General features: G+C 53.4%; 1 long non-coding RNA gene across 1 annotated transcript; it reads left to right on the top strand.

The window, feature by feature from the left end:
- Positions 1 to 6: 6 nt before the first annotated feature.
- Positions 7 to 16,001, top strand: LOC138802457 (uncharacterized). Its single transcript, XR_011364767.1, has 3 exons — positions 7 to 75; positions 6,498 to 6,615; positions 15,800 to 16,001. It is a non-coding gene; the product is annotated as an uncharacterized lncRNA (long non-coding RNA).
- The last annotated feature ends 6,231 nt before the right edge of the window (positions 16,002 to 22,232 follow it).

The raw sequence follows: 22,232 nt of genomic DNA, 5'->3' as shown, positions 1-22,232 counted from the left end.
CGTCATCCACGCCGGAGCGCTGCGCACGTTCGTGTAGACAGGTTTCACGATGACGTCACGTCGGTTTAAAACGAGGTTGGAGCAAAGCGTAAATAGCTGGTAGTGACATGTGATTGTTAGGGAGCTGCGCTGCTCGGGACTGGGGGATCAGCGGTCACCGGGGGGAGGGGCTGCACGGCTGCACCCCTTTATCTACACACAGCAGTCACCATTCATTACCTTACCTGTACCAGGAGCTATCATGTCCTGGAGCCCTATAGTCACGTGCCACGTAGACCACTGCTGCTTACTGGGTACTGGGGCTCTGGCTGTGCAGCTGCCGGGGGAGTGCTGGGGGAGTGCTGAGGCTGCCGGGGGGAGTGCTGGGGGAGTGCTGAGGCTGCCGGGGGGGGGGGGAGTGCTGGGGGAGTGCTGAGGCTGCCGGGGGGAGTGCTGGGGGAGTGCTGAGGCTGCCGGGGGGAGTGCTGAGGCTGCCGGGGGGGGGGAGTGCTGGGGGAGTGCTGAGGCTGCCGGGGGGGAGTGCTGGGGGAGTGCTGAGGCTGCCGGGGGAGTGCTGAGGCTGTCGGGGGGAGTGCTGAGGCTGTCGGGGGGAGTGCTGAGGCTGCCGGGGGGGAGTGCTGAGGCTGCCGGGGGGGAGTGCTGAGGCTGCCGGGGGGGAGTGCTGAGGCTGCCGGGGGGGAGTGCTGAGGCTGCCGGGGGGAGTGCTGAGGCTGCCGGGGGGGGGAGTGCCGGGGGGGGTGCTGAGGCTGCCGGGGGGAGTGCTGAGGCTGCCGGGGGGGGGAGTGCTGGGGGAGTGCTGAGGCTGCCGGGGGGAGTGCTGAGGCTGCCGGGGGTGGGGGGGGGGAGAGTGCTGAGGCTGCCGGGGGTGGGGGGGGGGAGTGCTGAGGCTGCCGGGGGGAGTGCTGAGGCTGCCGGGGGAGTGCTATGACAGGTGAGGCTGGGCATTGTAGTTCTCCAGCAGCTGGTAGAGAAGTGCTGTGACTTCTCCCCTGATCCAGGCTGCAGGGCAGGTTCAGCTGGGTCTGATCCTGGGAAAGCTGGGTGCTATAGCTGCCTCAGCAGAGGATGTCACCCAGATTTACACGACCTCTGCCCGGCTGCACCCCTATAATGCTATTGCGGTTTTCCCCTAATCTGGCTTTTAAAGGAGAAGTCCGGTGAAAATCTTTATTAAAGTATTGTATTGCCCCCCAAAAGTTATACAAATCCCCAATATATATTTATTATGGGAAATTCTTATAAAGGGCTTTTTTTCCCTGCACTTACTACTGCATCAAGGCTTCACTCCCTGGACGGCACGGCGATGTCACTCCCTGGACGGCACGGCGATGTCACTCCCTGGACGGCACGGCGATGTCACTCCCTGGACGGCACGGCGATGTCACTCCCTGGACGGCACGGGGATGTCACTCCCTGGACGGCACGGCGATGTCACTCCCTGGACGGCACGGCGATGTCACTCCCTGGACGGCACGGCGATGTCACTCCCTGGACGGCACGGGGATGTCACTCCCTGGACGGCACGGCGATGTCACTCCCTGGACGGCACGGCGATGTCACTCCCTGGACTGCACGGGGATGTCACTCCCTGGACGGCACGGCGATGTCACTCCCTGGACGGCACGGCGATGTCACTCCCTGGACGGCACGGCGATGTCACTCCCTGGACGGCACGGCGATGTCACTCCCTGGACGGCACGGGGATGTCACTCCCTGGACGGCACGGGGATGTCACTCCCTGGACGGCACGGGGATGTCACTCCCTGGACGGCACGGGGATGTCACTCCCTGGACGGCACGGGGATGTCACTCCCTGGACGGCACGGCGATGTCACTCCCTGGACGGCACGGGGATGTCACTCCCTGGACGGCACGGCGATGTCACTCCCTGGACGGCACGGGGATGTCACTCCCTGGACGGCACGGCGATGTCACTCCCTGGACGGCACGGCGATGTCACTCCCTGGACGGCACGGCGATGTCACTCCCTGGACGGCACGGGGATGTCACTCCCTGGACGGCACGGCGATGTCACTCCCTGGACGGCACGGGGATGTCACTCCCTGGACGGCACGGGGATGTCACTCCCTGGACGGCACGGGGATGTCACTCCCTGGACGGCACGGGGATGTCACTCCCTGGACGGCACGGCGATGTCACTCCCTGGACGGCACGGCGATGTCACTCCCTGGACGGCACGGGGATGTCACTCCCTGGACGGCACGGGGATGTCACTCCCTGGACGGCACGGCGATGTCACTCCCTGGACGGCACGGTAGTTCTGTAGCTGTGTGTCACAGTATTGGCAGTGTGAGATCTCTGTGTCTCATCTGTTGCAGGGAGTTAGACTTCTCCTGTACAGTCATGGCACTTGCCTATTAGTGATCAGTCAGTGACTAGTTTCGCTCCCTTGGGCAGCGTATCTGCAGAGTCTTCCTTGTTTTCCCTGACCGCAGGAATCCATGGACTTGAGCCGACTGGTCTTTATAAATTGCGTCATTTTTGGTTCTTCCCTCCAGGTAGCCGGTCTGCCTATGTTGTAATGGAGCAGAGCTGTAGTATAAAGCATGAGGGATGGACACCACAGATCGCTCAGCCACTACCCCCAGCTCTTCTGAATCTTAGTGCAGAAACTGTAACAAAAATGTAGCTTGTGTAATGGATGCGGCAGTGCTGCTTGTCCGGTGTGGAGAGGAGTTTGCCATTTGATGATTCCCATGATATCCCAATAAATCCTGTGTATGGATATTAGTACAGACACAGAAGTGCTGACGAACCCCTCTATATTTACCAGCTGAAGACCATACTCTCACAATGTAAGGGCAAATAACGGCCGATGTTCCAAAACAATGGACGTTATTAAAGGAGAATTCAGGCGCAAGTTTTATTACAGTATTGTATTGTCCCCCAAATTACCAATATACATTTATTACGGGAAATATATATATAAAAAGCTTTTTCCCCTGCACTTACTACTGCATCAAGGCTTCACCTCCTGGATAACATGGTGATGTCACTTCCTGGTTAACACGGTGATGTCACTTCCTGGATAACATGGTGATGGAGAGGATGATGGCAGAGGGATGCTCAGTGTCCTGTGTCCCCCTGCCATCATCCTCCCCAGCAGCCACAGCCTGTACAGCTCTGGGAGTCTGGTTATAACATCACCATGTTATCCAGGAAGTGACATCACCATGTTATCCAGGAAGTGACATCACCATGTTATCCAGGAAGTGACATCACCATGTTATTCAGGAAGAAAAGCCTTGATGCAGTAGTAAGTGCAGGGAAAAAAGCCCTTTACAAGCATTTCCCATAAAAAGTGTATATTGGTGATTTGTATAAATTATGGGGGGCAATACAATACTTTAATAAAATTTTTGCTGCACTTCTTCAATGATCATGATAATAACAGATGTTATTTGCCCTTGCTTTTACATTGTGGTAACACAGCTCTGCTACATCTGACAACTCAGCTCTGCTACATCAGACAACACATCCAGGGGCGTAGCTAGGATTCATGGGGCCCATAGCAAAAAACTGTACGGGGCCCCATGAATGCTGTACCCCCCCCCCCCCCCGCCAAACACAGACAATGACGCACATATACACACACAGAGGCGCCATTAACATATATACAGATACGCCACTGACATACACACATTTATACGCGGTAATGTGATTACACTAGTGCAGATGTATACACAATGAGTAGACTGTATACAGGGAAATCATCTCAGTGTAATAAGAAATACACAACCAGAAATAAAAGAAAATGCAGCAGATATTAATGGTGGGTTCTTTTATTAGAGCCCAGCATTAATAGAAGCTGCTGCAGAACATCTTTGGGAGCAAACCTGTCAATCACTTGAGACACTACTGACATACACACACACCAGTGCTACAGACACTACTGACATACACACACATATAACCACAGATACATACACATACTGACATAAATATATACACAGATACATATATACACTCACTGACATATACATATACCCACAGATACATATATACACACACTGACATATATATATACCCACAGATACATATATACACACACTGACATATACATATACCCACAGATACATATATACACACACTGACATATACATATACCCACAGATACATATATACACACACTGACAGATACATATATACACACACTGACATATACATATACCCACAGATACATATATACACACACTGACATATACATATACCCACAGATACATATATACACTCACTGACACACATACACAGCACTTACATCTCCCAGGCTTCCCCCTCCTCCTCCTGTAGTCCGGGCTGATCTTAACATAGAAGTATTCAGGACCTTTGGGTCATGTGACCCAAAGGTCCTTCATCCCTCTCCTGAACACATCTCTGCTACATCAGACAACACATCTCTGCTACATCTGGCTCAGCAATTTTTCCCACATCCTTAAAAAGTACATATATTTTGAGTCAGAATCTGTGCATCGGAACCCAACTGAGATTAGTGTGAACACCCTGATAAACACAGCTCTGCTACCTCTGACTGCACTAGGATGCAACACCGTTAAAGGTGTACTCCGGCGAAATTCTTTCAAATCAACTGGTGTCAGACAGTTACATAGATTTGTAATTTACCTCTATATAATAATTTTCACTCTTCCCTTATCAGTTGCTGTATGTCCTGCAGGAAGTGGTGTGATCTCTTCAGTCTGACACAGTGCTCTCTGCTGCCACCTCTGTCCATGTCAGGAACTGTCCAGAGCAGAAGCAAATCCCCATAGAAAACCTCTCCTGCTCTGGACAGTTCCTGACATGGACAGAGGTGGCAGCAGAGAGCACTGTGTCAGACTGGAGAGAATACACCACTTCTTGCAGGACATACAGCAGCTGATAAGTACTGGAAGACTGGAGATTTTTAAATAGAAGTAAATTACAAATCTGTATAACTTTCTGACACCTGTTGATTTGAAGGAAAACATATTTTGTGCGAAGTACCCCTTTAAGCCGAAGCAGTGATCCTGTGAACTCCCAACAACCCCCATGAGGTTGTGTTATTGGTGGATGGATGGCGGTCCGGACGTATAAATACTCGTCTGGAATTTCTAGATGTTCAGACATTCTTGCGTCCTCCCCCTCATCAGTTGCCGTGGATTTACATGTCTGTTGCCGATTACTCAGCCGATTGTTCCCGCCCGGAGATCTGGGAGAAATTACTTCGGCGATTAGTAAACTAAATACGGCGTCAATTACAGAAAGCTGGCAGAGACCTGCGGAAGATGATTTATGGAAAGATGCCACGAAGGTCTGCCAAGATCCCAGAACGGAGGCGAGGTGGGCGCTATCTGTGTGCGAGGACGGCGGCTGCCAGGACGTGATGGGGTTAATGGAGTAGGGGAAATAATATTAAAGTCTTCTGGTGTCCACTTAGGCTCAGCGCTGTCACTAGGCCGCAAATATAACTTGGTGTAGTTGCCCCTAGCAACCAATCAGGTCTTGCCTTACAGTATCTAGACTGTCCAGGGTGACTGTGAGCTGAAATCTGATTGGCTGCTGCAGGTTAAAGTGGACGTAGACCTTAGGCTCCATTCACATCATGTTTGGCGATACATTGTTCACGACTCGACTGCTCTGTACCACCAAAACAGATGGACGATCTGTCAGGGGACTGTGATGATGTCACTACAAAGTGCCAGTCTGGTGATGTCATCAGTTTCAGTGGTGGCTGACATTGCAAAAGGTGTGTCCAAAAGAAGTGGGCGGGACTTAGAGGGTAGCACAAGGAAGCCCCCATAGTCTAGAAGTGATGCAATTGCTGTTACCTCTCCCGTGTCTGTAGATGTGGATTATTCCATGTTATCCTCATCACGCCGACGGTATCTGATGTGTCACAATGAACGTCCCTTGTGGCAGTCATGTTTCTCTATTCTGTGTCCAAGCTGCATACTGCGCCGATCTCCTTTCTGTCTAGCAGCCTCCATAATCCAGGTTACATTGATGGATTCTGGAGATTAAATGGATTGTTCACCAAAAAAATTCTTTCCAATCAACTGGTGCCAGAAAGTGCCAGAGATTTGTAATTTACTTCTATTAAAAAAAAATTCCAGTCTTACGGTAGTTATCAGCTGCTGTATGTCCTGCAAGAAGTGGTGTATTCTCTCCAGTCTGACACAGTGCTCTCTGCTGCCACCTCTGTCCATGTCTGGAACTGTCCAGAGCAGCAGCAAATCCCCATAGAAAACCTCTCCTGTTCTGGACAGTTCCTGACATGGACAGAGGTGGCAGCAGAGAGCACTGTGTCAGACTGGAGAGAATACACCACTTCCTGCAGGACATACAGCAGCTGATAAGTAGGTGGAAAACTGTAATAATATAATCCCCATAAATGCGCCGGGTCACTTGGCCGTGGTTCTGGGCGGTCACCATTATTGCGCCTGTCACTTGAGTCACAGATTGACAGACGTGTATTTAAGCCTCTTCTGTTCCTTCTGTAGGTAATGGGAGCACTCGGGGGCTGCAGGAGGGAACACGACCCCGTACACCGGAGCTGTAGGTTACCCACCATGTGCTGGAGGGGCCGGATAGCAGGGACCACCGCAGCAGGAATGTCTCGTGAGTACAGGACTGGTGGTTTGTATGTGGATAACCGATCTGCCCTAAAGCCCCATTCACAGTATATATAACATGAAGGTATAGTGATGAATAACGCAGCAGCCACGGGGGGTCTGCCGTCTAAATTGGGCTGAATTGCTCTTTATAGTACCAGCCACACCTGCCATTACTGATGTCCCCTATAGTGCCAGCCACACCTGCCATTACTGATGTCCCCTATAGTGCCAGACACACACTCCATTACTGATGTCCCCCCTATAGTGCCAGCCACACCTGCCATTACTGATGTCCCCCCTATAGTGCCAGCTACACCTGCCATTACTGATGTCCCCTATAGTGCCAGCCACACCTGCCATTACTGATGTCCCCCCTATAGTGCCATCCACACATGCCATTACTGATGTACCCCATATAGTGCCAGCCCGTCTGGCCCCCTATAAATATGCCGCTATGTATCTCCAGTGAAGCTGTTTCCAAAATGCAGCACTTGGCCCCAATGCGGCCCCTGTGGCCATTATTGCCTCCGTAAGTCATATGTGGTCTATAGTTCTGCCAATCAGTTTGGCGTTCAATGGTGCCAACACTAGATAAGCCAATATTAAAGGGGCAGTCCAGCAAAAAAAAAAAAATTCTTTCAAATCAACTGGAGCCAGAAAGTGCCAGAGATTTGTAATTTACGTCTATTAAATAATCTCCAGTCATCCAGTACTTATCAGCTGCTATATGTCCTGCAGGATCCACTGGACCGTCACCAGCAATGGCGTAAACCGCACCAGGGAGCGGAGTCTAAGGGGCCGCTGGTTTTCACCAGAGCCCGCCGCAAGGTGGGATGGACTTGCTGTGGCAGGCGACCCCCAGGTTGCTACCCCTGGCTTGGTTTGCTAGTGACGCGGACGAGGTGAAGCAGGAGCAGTAGGCAGGCAGGCGGAAGGCAGGTGATCGTGTAGATAGTGGTCACGGATGGAACCACGGGTGGCAGAGGCAATAGACTGTAACAATGGACAGTAGCAGCGGACAGGGGCAGCAGACAGGAACAAGGGGGAGTCGGGCCAAATGCTATGGGAAGCATGTAGAGGCTCCAACATGAGGGACAGGGCATGCTGGGATTTATAGGAAGTGATTGGGTGCACACAGTAATTAGGGGCGGATTGGCCCTTTAAATCTGTGACAGCCGATGCGCGCGCGCCCTAGGAGGCGGGGACGCGCGTGCCGACCGACACAGACGGGAGCAGGAGCGTGGCGAGGTAAGACGCCCCCAGGGGCCGAGGTGACAGCAGCGCCGGGCCCCTGCATACAGGCTCCGGCGGCAGCACCGGGAGGAAAGCGGGTGCGGCTGTGGCTTGGAGCGCGGGACGCCGCCGCAGCCCTGACAGTACCCCTCCCGTCTGGGCCTCCCCCTTTTTCTTGCCTGTAAGAATCTCTTGATGAGATCTTGATCCAGGATGTTAGCTTTGGGTTCCCAGGATCTCTCCTCAGGGCCGAAACCCCTCCAGTCCACCAGAAAGAACCGTCTTCCTCTTGACAGTCTTCATCGCCAGGATATCTTTAAAGGAATAGACATCGTCCGAGATGGCTTGAGGAGAAATGACGGAAGTCTTACTAGAGAAACGGTTGACGACCACTGGTTTCAAGAGAGAGACGTGGAAGGAGTTCAGGATGATGCGTCTCAATACTGTGAAAGGTCCAAGAAAACATGGTCCCAACTTGTAGCTGGATATATGTGGCAGAAAGCCAAACCTTTTCACCAGGAGAGAAGGTCGCGGCAGGTCTCCTCTTCTTATCTGCCTGAACCTTCATGCCATCGGATGCACAAAGTAAAGACTGTTGAGTCTGTTCCCAAACAGACTTAAGGTCTGTCACCAATTCTTCGATGCCTGGAACCTCGGAGGGTGAAGAGAGAGGTAAGGGAGGACGAGGGTGACGACCATAGACAATGTAGAAGGGTGATTTGCATGTGGAGCTCGAGTCCAGATGGTTGTATGAAAACTCTGCCCAGGGAAGTAGATTAGACCAGTTGTCTTGATGTGCAGAAACGAAATGCCGTAGATAATTTCCTAGGATCTGATTAACCCTTTCCACTTGCCCGTTGGTCTGAGGATGATAGGCAGAAGAGAAGTCTAAGCTTCACCTGGAGTTGAGAGCAGAGAGCACGCCAGAATCTGGAGATAAATTGCGATCCTCTATCTGAGATGATATGTTGAGGTAGCCCGTGCAAACGGAAGATGTGTTGGAAAAACAGATGGGCCAGGCGAGGAGCGGAGGGCAGACCGGGTAGAGGCACAAAGTGGGACATTTTAGAAAATCGATCCATAACTACCCAAATGGCCGTGTTTCCAGCAGAAGGAGGCAGATCTGTGACAAAGTCCATGCCAATGTGGGACCAGGGACGATCTGGAACAGGCAAGGGCTGTAGCAACCCGGCTGGTCTTAGACGGGGGGACTTGTTTTTGGCACACATGGTACAGGAAGCCACAAAGTCCTTGACGTCCTTGGATAAGTTTGGCCACCAGTAGTGGCAGGAGATCAGTTGCCCGGTCTTGTGGGCTCCAGGATGCCCGGCAACCAAAGAGGAATGTCCCCATTTCAAAATTCTTCTTCGGAGTGCAAGGCGTACATAGGTCTTTCCGGGGGGGAACTTTCTGAAGAACCGAGGTGGCGACTGGCACTAGACGATCAGGAGGCATGATGTAGCGAGGAGATTCTTCTTGTTCCAGGATGTCAAACGCTCAAGAGAGAGCATCGGCCTTCACGTTCTTCTCAGCCGGACGAAAGTGAATGATGAAATTGAAGCGGGAGAAGAAAAGAGAACACCTGGCCTGCCTGGGATTGACTCGCTGGGCCGACTGGAGGTAAAGTAGGTTCTTGTGGTCCGTGAATATATTGACCGGATGTCTTGCTCCTTCTAGGAGATGACGCCACTCTTCCAGGGCCAACTTAATTGCCAGAAGCTCTCGGTCTCCTATAGTATAGTTCCTCTCAGCAGGGGAAAAAGGTCTTGGAGAAAAACCCACAGGTTCTGGTCTTACCTGAAGGATCCTTCTGTGAAACAACAGCTCCAGCGCCCACCGAAGATCCATCGACCTCCACTGAAAATGGCCTGGCAGGATCTGGGCAGGATAGGACAGGCGCAGAAGCAAAGGCTGACTTCAATCTTGAGAAGGCTTGCTCTGCCTCACACGGCCAACGCTTGGGATCCGCTCCTTTCTTAGTAAGAGCCACAATCGGCGCAACCAGGGTGGAGAAGTGTGGAATAAACTGCCGATAATAGTTGGCAAATCCCAGAAAGCCAACAGGACGTGGCCACTGAAGGACTGCCGAGAGCTTCGCTGGATCCATCTGCAGGCCCCGATTGGAAACAATGTACCCAAGGAAGGGAAGGCTAGGCTGATGGAACACGCACTTTTCTAGCTTGCCATACAGATGGTTGGCCCTCAGTCGTCGCAGAACCTGGCATACCTGAGTCACATGGGTCCGCAGATCAGGGGAGAAGACCAGAATGTCATCCAGATATACAATGACACAGACATAGAGGAGGTCACGAAATATGTCATTGACGAATTCCTGGAAGACCGCTGGGGCATTACATAGGCCAAAGGGCATGACCAGTTATTCATAGTGCCCATCTCTGGTGTTGAAGGTGGTCTTCCACTCATCATCCTCACGGATTCTGATCAGGTTATAGGCTCCCCTGAGATCCAGCTTGGTGAAGACCCGAGCTCCGCGGAGGCGATCAAACAATTCAGAAATTAAGGGAAGGGGGTACCGGTTCTTCACCATCACCTTATTAAGGCCCCGGTAATCGATACATGGGCGGAGAGAACCGTCCTTCTTCTGGACGAAGAAGAATCCTGCTCTTGCAGGAGACATGGACTTGAGGATAAAACCCTTCTGTAAATTCTCCTTAATATAGGAAGACATGGCCTCAGTCTCTGAAGCGGAGAGAGGATACACTCTACCACGAGGGGGAGAAGTCCCGGGAAGGATGTCAATGAGACAATCATATGGTCGGTGAGGAGGTAGAGTGTCAGCCTCCTTGGCAGAAAACACGTCAGACAGGTCTTGATATTCTGCCGGGAGACCAGATAATGGCTTGATGGGGTCAGGTGAAGACATGGAACACCTGAGCTGAGGAGTTTTCAGACACCGATTTGAGCAGTCCGGTCCCCAATGTAGAATCTCGCCAGTTTTCCAATCTAAATTGGGAGAGTGCAATTGCAGCCAAGGGAGACCCAGCAGGATGGCTGAAGAGGAACGGGGCAAGACGTAGAGAGTGATCCTTTCCTGATGCAGAGCGCCCACCTGGAGGATTAGTGGAGCAGTCTGGAAGCGAATAACATCAGTAAGAAACTCGCCGGTGACCGAAGAGATAGTGAGGGATCTAGCAAGCCGGACCACAGGTAGCTGCCATTTCTGGCCCAACTTTGCCGCGATGAAACTGCCAGCAGACTCAGAGTCGAGGAAAGTCGACTGATAGCTCTCCCCAGAAGGAGCCAAAATGGAAACTGGCATAGACAGTTTTGGAGAGGAAGCATTCACACCTAGGGAGGCCTTTCCTACCGGACCTAGGTGCGGGCATTTCCCGGACGCTGGGGACAGTTCAGCCGGAAATTATCAGAGCCACCACAGTAGAGACAGAGGTTCAGCTCCCGACGGCGAGTTCTCTCCTCAGGAGTCAGACGAGCTCATTCCACCTGCATGGGTTCCTCAGATGTAGGCTGGGGCGCAGGGGTAACCGGGTTCTGAAAGACCGGTGCCAGCCGGTAGGAGCGACGAGGAAGGCTTTGTCGCCGTTCTTGCCGGACCTCCTCCTCTCTCTCGGAAAACCTCAATCCGAGTAGCCAGGAGGATGAAATCAATCAAAGAGGTCGGAAGATGTCGAGCGGAGAGCACGTCCTTCACCCGACTGGACAGGCCCTTCTTGAAGGTGGCAACCAGGGCGGCCTCATTCCAATCAAGTTCTGCCACTAGCGTGCGGAATTGGATAGCGTACTCTCCAACGGAGGAGTTCCCCTGTCGCAGATTAAGGAGAGCAGTCTCTGCCGATGAAGCCCGGGCCGGCTCCTCAAACACGAAACTTAGCCAGGAAGGCCCGGAGGTTGGCAGTAGCCGGGTCATCTCGGTCCCACAGCGGTGTAGCCCAGGCCAGGGCCTTCCCCTCCAAGAGGCTGATTACAAATGCCACTTTGGAGCGGTCGGTGGTGAACTGGTTGCCGAGAAGTTCAATATGCATAGCGCACTGGGTGATGAATCCTCTGAATAGCTTGGGATCTCCACCATATTTACTCTGAAGCGCCAGCCATAGGTTCGGACCAAGAGGAGACGGAACTGACGCGGAAGGCAGTGATGCTGGAAGCGACCGTCGGGCTGCACTGCACTGCTGTAAGGAGGCAGTCAGCTGTTGGATTTGCTGGGACTGCTGCTGAATGTGTTTGTGTTGAGCCTTCTGGGCAACCACTCTGGCGATGTCACGGATATCAGGGACCTCGCCAGGATCCATGGTTGGAGCCTGCTGTAATGACTGGAGTCGTGGATCCACTGGCCCATCACCAGCGATGTCGTAAACCGCACCAGGGAGCGGAGTCTAAGGGGGCGCTGGTTTTCACCAAAGCCCACACAATGTGGGATGGACTTGCTGCGGCAGGCCCCTACAGGTCCCTACCCCTGGCTTGGTTTGCTAGTGACGGCAGACGAGGTGAAGCAGGAGCAGTAGGCAGGCAGGCAGAAGGCAGGTGATCGTGGAGATAGTGGTCATGGGTGGAACCACGGGTGGCAGAGGCAATAGACTGTAACAACCGACAGTAGCAGGGGACAGGAAAATGGACAGGGGCAGCGAACAGGAACAACGGGGAGCTGGGCCAAACGCTATGGGAAGCATGTAGAGGCTCCAACATGAGGGACAGGGCATGCTGGGATTTATAGGAAGTGATTGGGTGCACACAGTAATTAGGGGCGGACTGGTCCTTTAAATCTGTGAAGGCCGGCGTACGTGCGCCCTAGGATACGGGGACGCGCGCGTCGGCCGGGACAGACGGGAACAGGAGCGTAGCGAGGTAAGACACCCCCAGGGGCCGAGGGGACAGCAGCAGGAGGAGAGCGGCGGTAGCTCGGAGCACGGGCCGCCGCCGCAGCCCTGACACTGTGACTACAACCCCCGTCGGTGTGCGCGGCTTACAGATCTCACATAATGAAGCTCTGGTCACAGGCACCATAAAACAAATCATCCGCCGTCTCTGGTCAGTCTCAGCTTCTGCACATCGTTATCCAGTTTCTTAAGCAGGTAAAGGATGATGGGGGAAGTGGAGCGGGAAACAACTGCCTACACCTCAGAGCTGTGACTGGAGCCAGGGCACCATGATGGCACAGTATGACAACCCCCATCATCACAGACTCACCAGAGCCCCCACCATCACCGCCAACCCCAAGAGCCCCCCACCATCACCGCCAACCCCAAGGGGCAGCCACTACTATCACCACTGACCCGATGAGCAGCTCCCACCATCACAGCCAATCCCAAGGAGCAGCCCTCACCATTACCTCTGACCCCAAGAAGCAGCCCCCACCATCACCACCGACCCCAAGGAGCCCCCACCATCACTGCTGACCCGAGGAGCAGCCCCCACCATCAACTCTAATCCCAAGGAGCCCCCACCATCAGCCCCATCATTACTGCTGACGTCATAGAACAGCCGCCACGATCACCCCCACGCCACGCCAACCCCAGGGAGCAGACCCCATTGTTACTGCCAACCTCACGGGCCAGCCCTCACCATCACTGCCGACCCCAAGATGCCCAAACCATCACTGCCGACCCCACGGAGCAGCCCCCACCATCACTACTGACCCCAAGGAGCATCCACCATCACCACCGACCCCAAGGAGCAGCCCCCACCATCACCGCCGATCCCAAGGAGCAGCCCCCATCATTACTGCTGACCTCACGGAGCAGCCCTCACCATCACTGCTGACCTCACGGAGCAGCCTTTACCATCACTGCTGACTCCAAGGAGCCCCCACCATCACCACCGACCCCAAGAGGCAGCCCACACCATCATTACCAACCCCAAGGAGCCCCCACCTACACCACCGACCCCAAGGAGCAGCCCAACATCACCGCTGACACCAAGGAACAGCCCCCACCATCACCACCAACCCCAAGTAGCAGTCCCCACCATCACCACCAACCCCAAGGAGCAGTCCCCACCATCACCACCAACGTCAAGGAGCAGCCCCCACCATTATCGCCGACCCCAAGGAGCAGCCCCCACCATCAACACCAACCCCAAGGAGCAGCCCTCATCATCACTACCGACCCCCAAGGAGCAGCCCCATCATTACTGCCGACCGCAAAGAGCAGCCCCCACCATCACCACCAACCCCAAGGAACAGCTCTCATCATCACTGCCGACCCCAAGGAGCCCCAACCATCACCATCACCAGGACCCCAAGAAGCAGCCCCCACCATCACCGCAGACCCCAAGCAGCCCCCACCATCACCACTGACCCCCAAGGAGCAGCCCAACATCACCGCTGACACCAAGGAACAGCCCCCACCATCACCACCAACCCCAAGTAGCAGTCACCACCATCACCACCAACCCCAAGGAGCAGTCCCCACCATCACCACCAACCTCAAGGAGCAGCCCCCACCATTATCGCCGACCTCAAGGAGCAGCCCCCACCATCACCACCAACCCCAAGGAGCAGCCCTCATCATCACTGCCGACCCCAAGGAGCAGTCCCCACCATTACCACCAACCCCAAGGAGCAGCCCCATCATTACTGCCGAACCCAAAGAGCAGCCCCCACCATCACCACCAACGTCAAGGAACAGCCCTCATAATCATTCCCGACCCCAAGGACCCGCATCATTACCATCACCAGGACCCCAAGAAGCAGCCCCCACCATCACCGCAGACCCCAAGGAGCCCCCACCATCATCACCGACCCCAAGGAGCAGCCCAACATCACCGCTGACAGCAAGGAACAGCCCCCACCATCACCGTCGGCCCCAAGGAGCAGTCTCCACCATCACCACCAACCCCAAGGAGCAGCCCCAACCATCACAGCTAACCTAAAGGAGCAGCCCCTACCATCACCGCTAACCTCAAGGAGCAGCCCCCACCATTACCACCAACCTGAGGAGCATCGACATTATCACAGCCAACCCCAATGAGCAGCCCCCACTATCGGTGCCGACCCCAAGGAGCCCCCACCATCACCACCAACCCCAAGGAGCAGCCCAACATCACCGCTGACAGCAAGGAACAGCCCCCACCATCACCGTCGGCCCCAAGGAGCAGTCTCCACCATCACCACCAACCCCAAGGAGCAGTCTCCACCATCACCACCAACCCCAAAAAGCAGCCCCCACCATTACCGCCGACCCCAAGGAGCAGCCCCCACCATTACCGCCGGCCCCAAGGAGCAGCCCCCACCATTACCGCCGGCCCCAAGGAGCAGCCCCCACCATTACCGCCGGCCCCAAGGAGCAGTCTCCACCATCACCACCAACCCCAAGGAGCTGTCTTCACCATCACCACCAACCCCAAAAAGCAGCACCCACCATTACCGCCGACCCCAAGGAGCAGCCCCCACCATTACCGCCGGCCCCAAGGAGGAGCCCCCACCATCACTGCTGTTTATGTTGACAAAGAAGAAACCTTAATAGATTATTAATTGGTTTGTTAGGAGAGAATTAGTCCTGGGACAAAGCACAGGACCTTCTCCTCTGACACCTACATAATTCTTATATGCGGATGCCATGCTAAGCCCTGGCCTTAGATACATCAGCTTAGCAGTCAGTATCGCACATTAAAGGATTGGATATGAGAGCTCACCAAGCAGTATCACATTTTAAGATTAGCTCCAGTGGCCCAGCAGACAGTATCCCATGTGATAGGATTAGATACACCGGCCCAGTAACCTGTATCACACATTAGATACACTGAGCTGCGGGTGAGATCTACGACAACCCAACAATAAGCCGTTCAGCCTTAACACCTCAGATGCATTAGAGCAATTGTCCCGGTGGGTGGGCGAGCGGGGGGCTGTGACCCGGCCTCCACCTGCTGCCCCCATCACTTCCCTGGTGGCAGCACCTGGGCGCTGTGCACACACCAGGCCCCCCACCTCAGCAGTTTTGGTGTGTTGTCTTGTTGATTTGTCGCTCTCCCCCTCCTCCCAGTGAAGCGACATCTTCATCCTCCGGAGTTAATAAGTCAGGAAGGAGCATTAACCGAGGACACAAGACGGAAGATTAAACGAGTGGCAAATTGCAGGATCTCAATCTGAACGTTACCGAGACGCCGGAATTCACCGCCAGGAAATTGCGTCCCTTAAACACCAAGAAACAAATTTCCGATGTAAATCAAATAAGAAACGTAAAAAAAAAATTAACCCGCCGCCTTTCAATCACAAATGAAACATTAAAATTTTTCTTAAATTTTTTTTTTTTTACCACGTGTGGCAGCCGGCGGCTAACAAAGCGCAAATGGCAGAGTAGAGCTGGCGAGGTGTGGGTGCGGGGAGCGGGCGGCGTGTCGGTGACATAATCCCCTCATCGCTTGCTGTCCCTCCGCCGCACCGGTTTTATTTGTATCATAATGGTTCAATTACTGCAAAACCCCACAGAGAAAATGAGGGCTGCGGCTGCGGCTCGCTCCGCTCCGGACAACTGGAGAGATTTTGTGTTTTTTATTATTGCAGGACGGGGGAGGGGGCGCTGCGCTAAGGAGTTCTTTTCAATTCCTCTCAGAGCCGACGCTCAGCGAATGATTCCCGTACAATCTGCCCTCCGCCATTTGTGTTTTCAACTCTAAAATCTCATCGCTAATAGCGGCTGATAGAGGACAGAGAAACGGAGCCGACCAGGAGCGGAAATAACAGAAATAAAAAAAATCTATGGATATTATAGAAAAAGAGCTGAAAATCAATCAATCTATCTATCTATCTCCTATCTATCTATCTATCTCCTATCTATCTATCTATCTATCTATCTATCTATCTATCTATCTCCTATCTATCTATCTATCTATCTATCTATCTATCTATCTATCTATCTATCTATCTATCTCCTATCTATCTATCTATCTATCTCCTATCTATCTATCTATCTATCTATCTATCTATCTCCTATCTATCTATCTATCTATCTATCTATCTATCTATCTATCTATCTATCTATCTATCTATCTATCTATCTATCTCCTATCTATCTCCTATCTATCTATCTCCTATCTATCTATCTCCTATCTATCTATCTATCTATCTATCTATCTATCTATCTATCTATCTATCTCCTATCTATCTCCTATCTATCTATCTATCTATCTATCTATCTATCTATCTATCTATCTATCTCCTATCTATCTATCTCCTATCTATCTATCTATCTATCTATCTATCTCCTATCTATCTCCTATTTATCTATCTATCTATCTATCTATCGATCGATCTCCTATCTATCTATTTAATTCAATTCAATTCAAAAAAGCTTTATTGGCAGGTCCAAAATAAACATTAAGCATCGCCAGTATAATAGATGGGGTGTGGGGGAGGGGGGGGGGGGTCATGTGGGGAGGAGGGTGGATATGGGGTAAGGATTTGGGTATAAGGGTGTATAACAGCCCACAGTCTCTGAAAGTAGGTGACCCTAGTGGATGATGGTGGAGAGTCTCTGGAAGTAGGTGACCCTGGTGGGTGATGGTGGAGAGTCTCCGGAAGTAGGTTCCCTGGTGGGATGATGGTGGAGAGTCTCTGGAAGTAGGTGACCCTGGTGGGTGATGGTGGAGAGTCTCTGGAAGTAGGTGACCCTGGTGGATAATGGTGGAGAGTCTCTGGAAGTAGGTGTCCCTGGTGGATGATGGTGGAGAGTCTCTGGAAGTAGGTGACCCTGGTGGATGATGGTGGAGAGTCTCTGGAAGTAGGTGACCCTGGTGGGTGATGGTGGAGAGTCTCCGGAAGTAGGTTCCCTGGTGGGATGATGGTGGAGAGTCTCTGGAAGTAGGTGACCCTGGTGGGTGATGGTGGAGAGTCTCTGGAAGTAGGTGACCCTGGTGGATGATGGTGGAGAGTCTCTGGAAGTAGGTGACCCTGGTGGATAATGGTGGAGAGTCTCTGGAAGTAGGTGTCCCTGGTGGATGATGGTGGAGAGTCTCTGGAAGTAGGTTCCCTGGTGGATGATGGTGGAGAGTCTCTGGAAGTAGGTGACCCTGGTGGGTGATGGTGGAGAGTCTCTGAAAGTAGGTGTCCCTGGTGGGTGATGGTGGAGAGTCTCTGAAAGTAGGTGTCCCTGGTGGGTGATGGTGGAGAGTCTCTGGAAGTAGGTGACCCTGGTGGATGATGGTGGAGAGTCTCTGGAAGTAGGTGAGCCTGGTGGATGATGGTCGAGAGTCTCTGGAAGTAGGTGACCCTGGTGGGTGATGGTGGAGAGTCTCTGGAAGTAGGTGTCCCTGGTGGGTGATGGTGGAGAGTCTCTGGAAGTAGGTGAGCCTGGTGGATGATGGTGGAGAGTCTCTGGAAGTAGGTGACCCTGGTGGATGATGGTGGAGAGTCTCTGGAAGTAGGTGTCCCTGGTGGGTGATAGTGGAGAGTCTCTGGAAGTAGGTGACCCTGGTGGGTGATGGTGGAGAGTCTCTGGAAGTAGGTGACCCTGGTGGGTGATGGTGGAGAGTCTCTGGAAGTAGGTGTCCCTGGTGGATGAGTATTTGCTGCAGTGTAGCAGGAAGTGGGCCTCATCCTCCAGGGCCCCCTGCCCACAGTGCCGACACAGTCGGCTCTCCCGTGGCTGGTATGTCTGTCTGTGCCGCCCCGTCTCTATCTCCAGGCTGTGGGAGCTCAGTCTATGGAGGCTTAGGGTCTGCCTGTGTTTGGGGTGGTGCAGCCTCTCTAGGTATGGCGCCATGGTGAAGTCTCTCTGCAGTGACTGGTAGATGGTGAGTTTCTGGGAGTTACCTGTTTCTCTCCTCCACTCCTCTGTATGTTGCCCCCGGTATCTCTCTGTATATTGCCCCCGGTATCTCTCTGTATATTGCCCCTGGCATCTCTCTGTATATTGCCCCCGGTATCTTTCTATCACCCCCTTTATTTGGGATTTTGTCAGGGCGTGTTGTGGGGTTTGGCTGGACTGGTGGTGGATGCCCTGTTGGAGGGCACATTGGGCTCCATGGCTCAGGGAGGCTTTGTGGTGATAGGAGTCTGGGCTGCTTCTCTGTAAGTGCGCCCAGAATGAAAGCGCCCTCTTCTGTACCTGGAACCATAGTGGGAACCTGCCCAACTCTGCCCGACATGCCATGTTGGAGGTGCTGCGATGAACCTGGGGGAGGTACTTGCAGAACTCCAGATGAAAGGTATCTGTTGGGCTTGAATCTATCTCCTAGATATCTCATCTACATATCTACATTATGGGGGAGATTTATCAAAAGCTGTAAAATTTAGACTGGTGCAAACTGGCCACAGCAACCAATCCCAGCTCAGCTTTCCTTTCAGCAGAGCTAAAAGCTGAGCTGTTATTGGTTGCAGTGGCCAGTTTGCACCAGTCTAAATTTTACACCTTTTGATAAATCTCCCCCTACATCTACATCTCTACACTTGTGTACCTGTCAGGCCAGCCAGGAAAATTAGATCAGGGTCTAGTGGTAAAGAAGGTATGGAAGGTGAGGGCAGGGAGTACAACGTAGGGCAGTACTGGCAGAGAAAGGGCAATGTACTGGGGGATGAACACCTTGGATAACCCACCACTAGACTTCTCTATCTCTTGCAGACTCCTCTGCCCTCCACCAGACTTCTCTATCTCTTGCAGACTCCTCTGCCCTCCACCAGACTTCTCTATCTCTTGCAGACTCCTCTGCCCTCCACCAGACTTCTCTATCTCTTGCAGACTCCTCTGCCCTGCACCAGACTTCTCTATCTCTTGCAGACTCCTCTGCCCTCCACCAGACTTCTCTATCTCTTGCAGACTCCTCTGCCCTCCACCAGACTTCTCTATCTCTTGCAGACTCCTCTGCCCTCCACCAGACTTCTCTATCTCTTGCAGACTCCTCTGCCCTCCACCAGACTTCTCTATCTCTTGCAGACTCCTCTGCCCTCCACCAGACTTCTCTATCTCTTGCAGACTCCTCTGCCCTGCACCAGACTTCTCTGGTGCCTGCCATGCCTGCCACCAGGGTGAACCTGGCTCAGGAAATATAGGAAGGAAATAATTGTAAGAAAAGAATAAGGAGAGAGATAGCGGCGGAGCCACTTGGCTAATGTTCTTGGCTGCAGTCAGACGAGCATTAAGCGGCAGGGGATAAATATGTGTGCTGTATCTTTAAGAGAGGGGGAGACGCTCACACGGGAAGGAGCTGGCGAAATTGGCCCAGTGGGTAGACCTGCTATTTGGCTGCTGTTGGGGGGGTGAAGTACAGTGAATTACTCCATAGATGATAGCCCTGACAGGTGCTATTTGCTGCGGCTCTGGTGCCATAATGGAAGTGAAATGCGGCAAGCCCTGCGCGCTGACAGCTCTGCCCGCGGAGGGGGCTGGGGCCACACCGGAGGGGAGGGCAGATTCCTGTCGCCTTGACAGATGGGACCGTCCAACCCCAAAACCTCTAATCCCATGATTTCTGCCTGGCACCTGATGATTTGGAGCTGCAGTGCGGCAGGCGCAGAGGAACCTACAGAAATACACCGGCCGCCATAGGCGTTCATGGCAGATTATTAACCCTGTGGTGACCCCGGGGGCAGCGAGGCCTCTAGCTCACATTGACGTCTGGTCTACACCCCTGTTCATCAGTGATCCGCAACCTGTGACTCTCCGGCTGTCAAAAAACTACAATTCCCAGCATGCCCTGACAGCCCATCATTAGGGCTCCAGGGTTTTTGAAACCCCTTGGGCAACAAAGCCTCAGCGGCCCCTATGTGGAGCAAAATACGTGGCGACAGTAAAACAGTAGGTCCCCCTCTGTGAAGCCCCTTTATAGATGCCCCCCTCTGTGTAGCCCCCTTATAGATGCCCCCCTCTGTGTAGCCCCCTTATAGATGCCCCCCTCTGTGTAGCCCCCTTATAGATGCCCCCCTCTGCCAGACAGTAATCTTAGGCACTTCAGCACCTTCCTCTATAAAAGCTCCAAACAGTAACAGGACCCTCTTGGTGCCTCTAAAGTTATGTCCTTTCTTTATGCCTTATTCTGTGGTTAGGGTCCCATCTGTAGATAAGCCCCCTCTCTTCACCCCTATCTATAGCTGTGCCCCCTCTTACTGCGCATATCAGTAGTAAGGCCTCCTTACTGCTTCTCATCTGTAGGTGCCACTGTGCCATTGCCCTCCAATAAACTGTGCCAATGCATCTCATCAGGTCCGGCCTCCTCTCATCGGGTCCGGCCTCCTCTCATCGGGTCTGGCCTCCTCTCATCAGGTCAGGCCTCATCTCATCGGGTCTGGCCTCCTCTCATCAGGTCTGGCCTCCTCTCATCAGGTCTGGCCTCCTCTCATCAGGTCAGGCCTCCTCTCATCAGGTCAGGCCTCATCTCATCAGGTCTGGCCTCCTCTCATCAGGTCAGGCCTCATCTCATCAGGTCAGGCCTCATCTCATCAGGTCAGGCCTCATCTCATCAGGTCAGGCCTCCTTTCATCAGGTCCGGACTCCTCTCATCAGGTCTGGCCTCCTCTCATCAGGTCTGGCCTCCTCTCATCAGGTCCGGACTCCTTTCATCAGGTCCGGACTCCTCTCATCAGGTCTGGCCTCCTCTCATCAGGTCCGGCCTCCTCTCATCAGGTCTGGCCTCCTCTCATCAGGTCAGGCCTCCTCTCATCAGGTCCGGACTCCTCTCATCAGGTCTGGCCTCCTCTCATCAGGTCTGGCCTCCTCTCATCAGGTCTGGCCTCCTCTCATCAGGTCAGGCCTCCTCTCATCAGGTCCGGACTCCTCTCATCAGGTCCGGACTCCTCTCATCAGGTCTGGCCTCCTCTCATCAGGTCAGGCCTCCTTTCATCAGGTCCGGACTCCTCTCATCAGGTCTGGCCTCCTCTCATCAGGTCTGGCCTCCTCTCATCAGGTCTGGCCTCATCTCATCAGGTTCGGACTCCTCTCATCAGGTTCGGCCTCCTCTCATTAGGTCTGGCCTCCTCTCATCAGGTCTGGCCCCCCTCTCATCAGGTCTGGCCTCCTCTCATCGGGTCCGGCCTCCTCTCATCAGGTCTGGCCTCCTCTCATCAGGTCAGGCCTCCTCTCATCAGGTCCGGACTCCTCTCATCAGGTCTGGCCCCCCTCTCATCAGGTCCGGACTCCTTTCATCAGGTCCGGACTCCTCTCATCAGGTTCGGCCTCCTCTCATTAGGTCTGACCTCCTCTCATCAGGTCTGGCCCCCCTCTCATCAGGTCCAGCCTCCTGTAATCAGGTTCGGCCTCCTCTCATCCGGTCTGGGCCAGGGCAGAAAGGTGCAGGGAGTGCAGATCAGGCTGAGGAGGAGACACTGGCCGCCGGGCAGGGAGGTGAATGTTCCCTACCTACCATCCAGTCTGAGGGAGGAAAGAAAGCAGCCCTGGTGGGACGTTATATCGTTCGAATTTTAACGATAATCGTTCTGTGTAATTGCAGGCAACGATCGTAAAAATTTTGTGTGTCGTTTATTTA

Source organism: Dendropsophus ebraccatus, chromosome 10, assembly GCF_027789765.1.
Source record: "Dendropsophus ebraccatus isolate aDenEbr1 chromosome 10, aDenEbr1.pat, whole genome shotgun sequence".
In the NCBI taxonomy this organism is placed as follows: Eukaryota; Metazoa; Chordata; class Amphibia; order Anura; family Hylidae; genus Dendropsophus; species Dendropsophus ebraccatus.
This window is presented reverse-complemented; position numbering and strand designations above follow the sequence as displayed.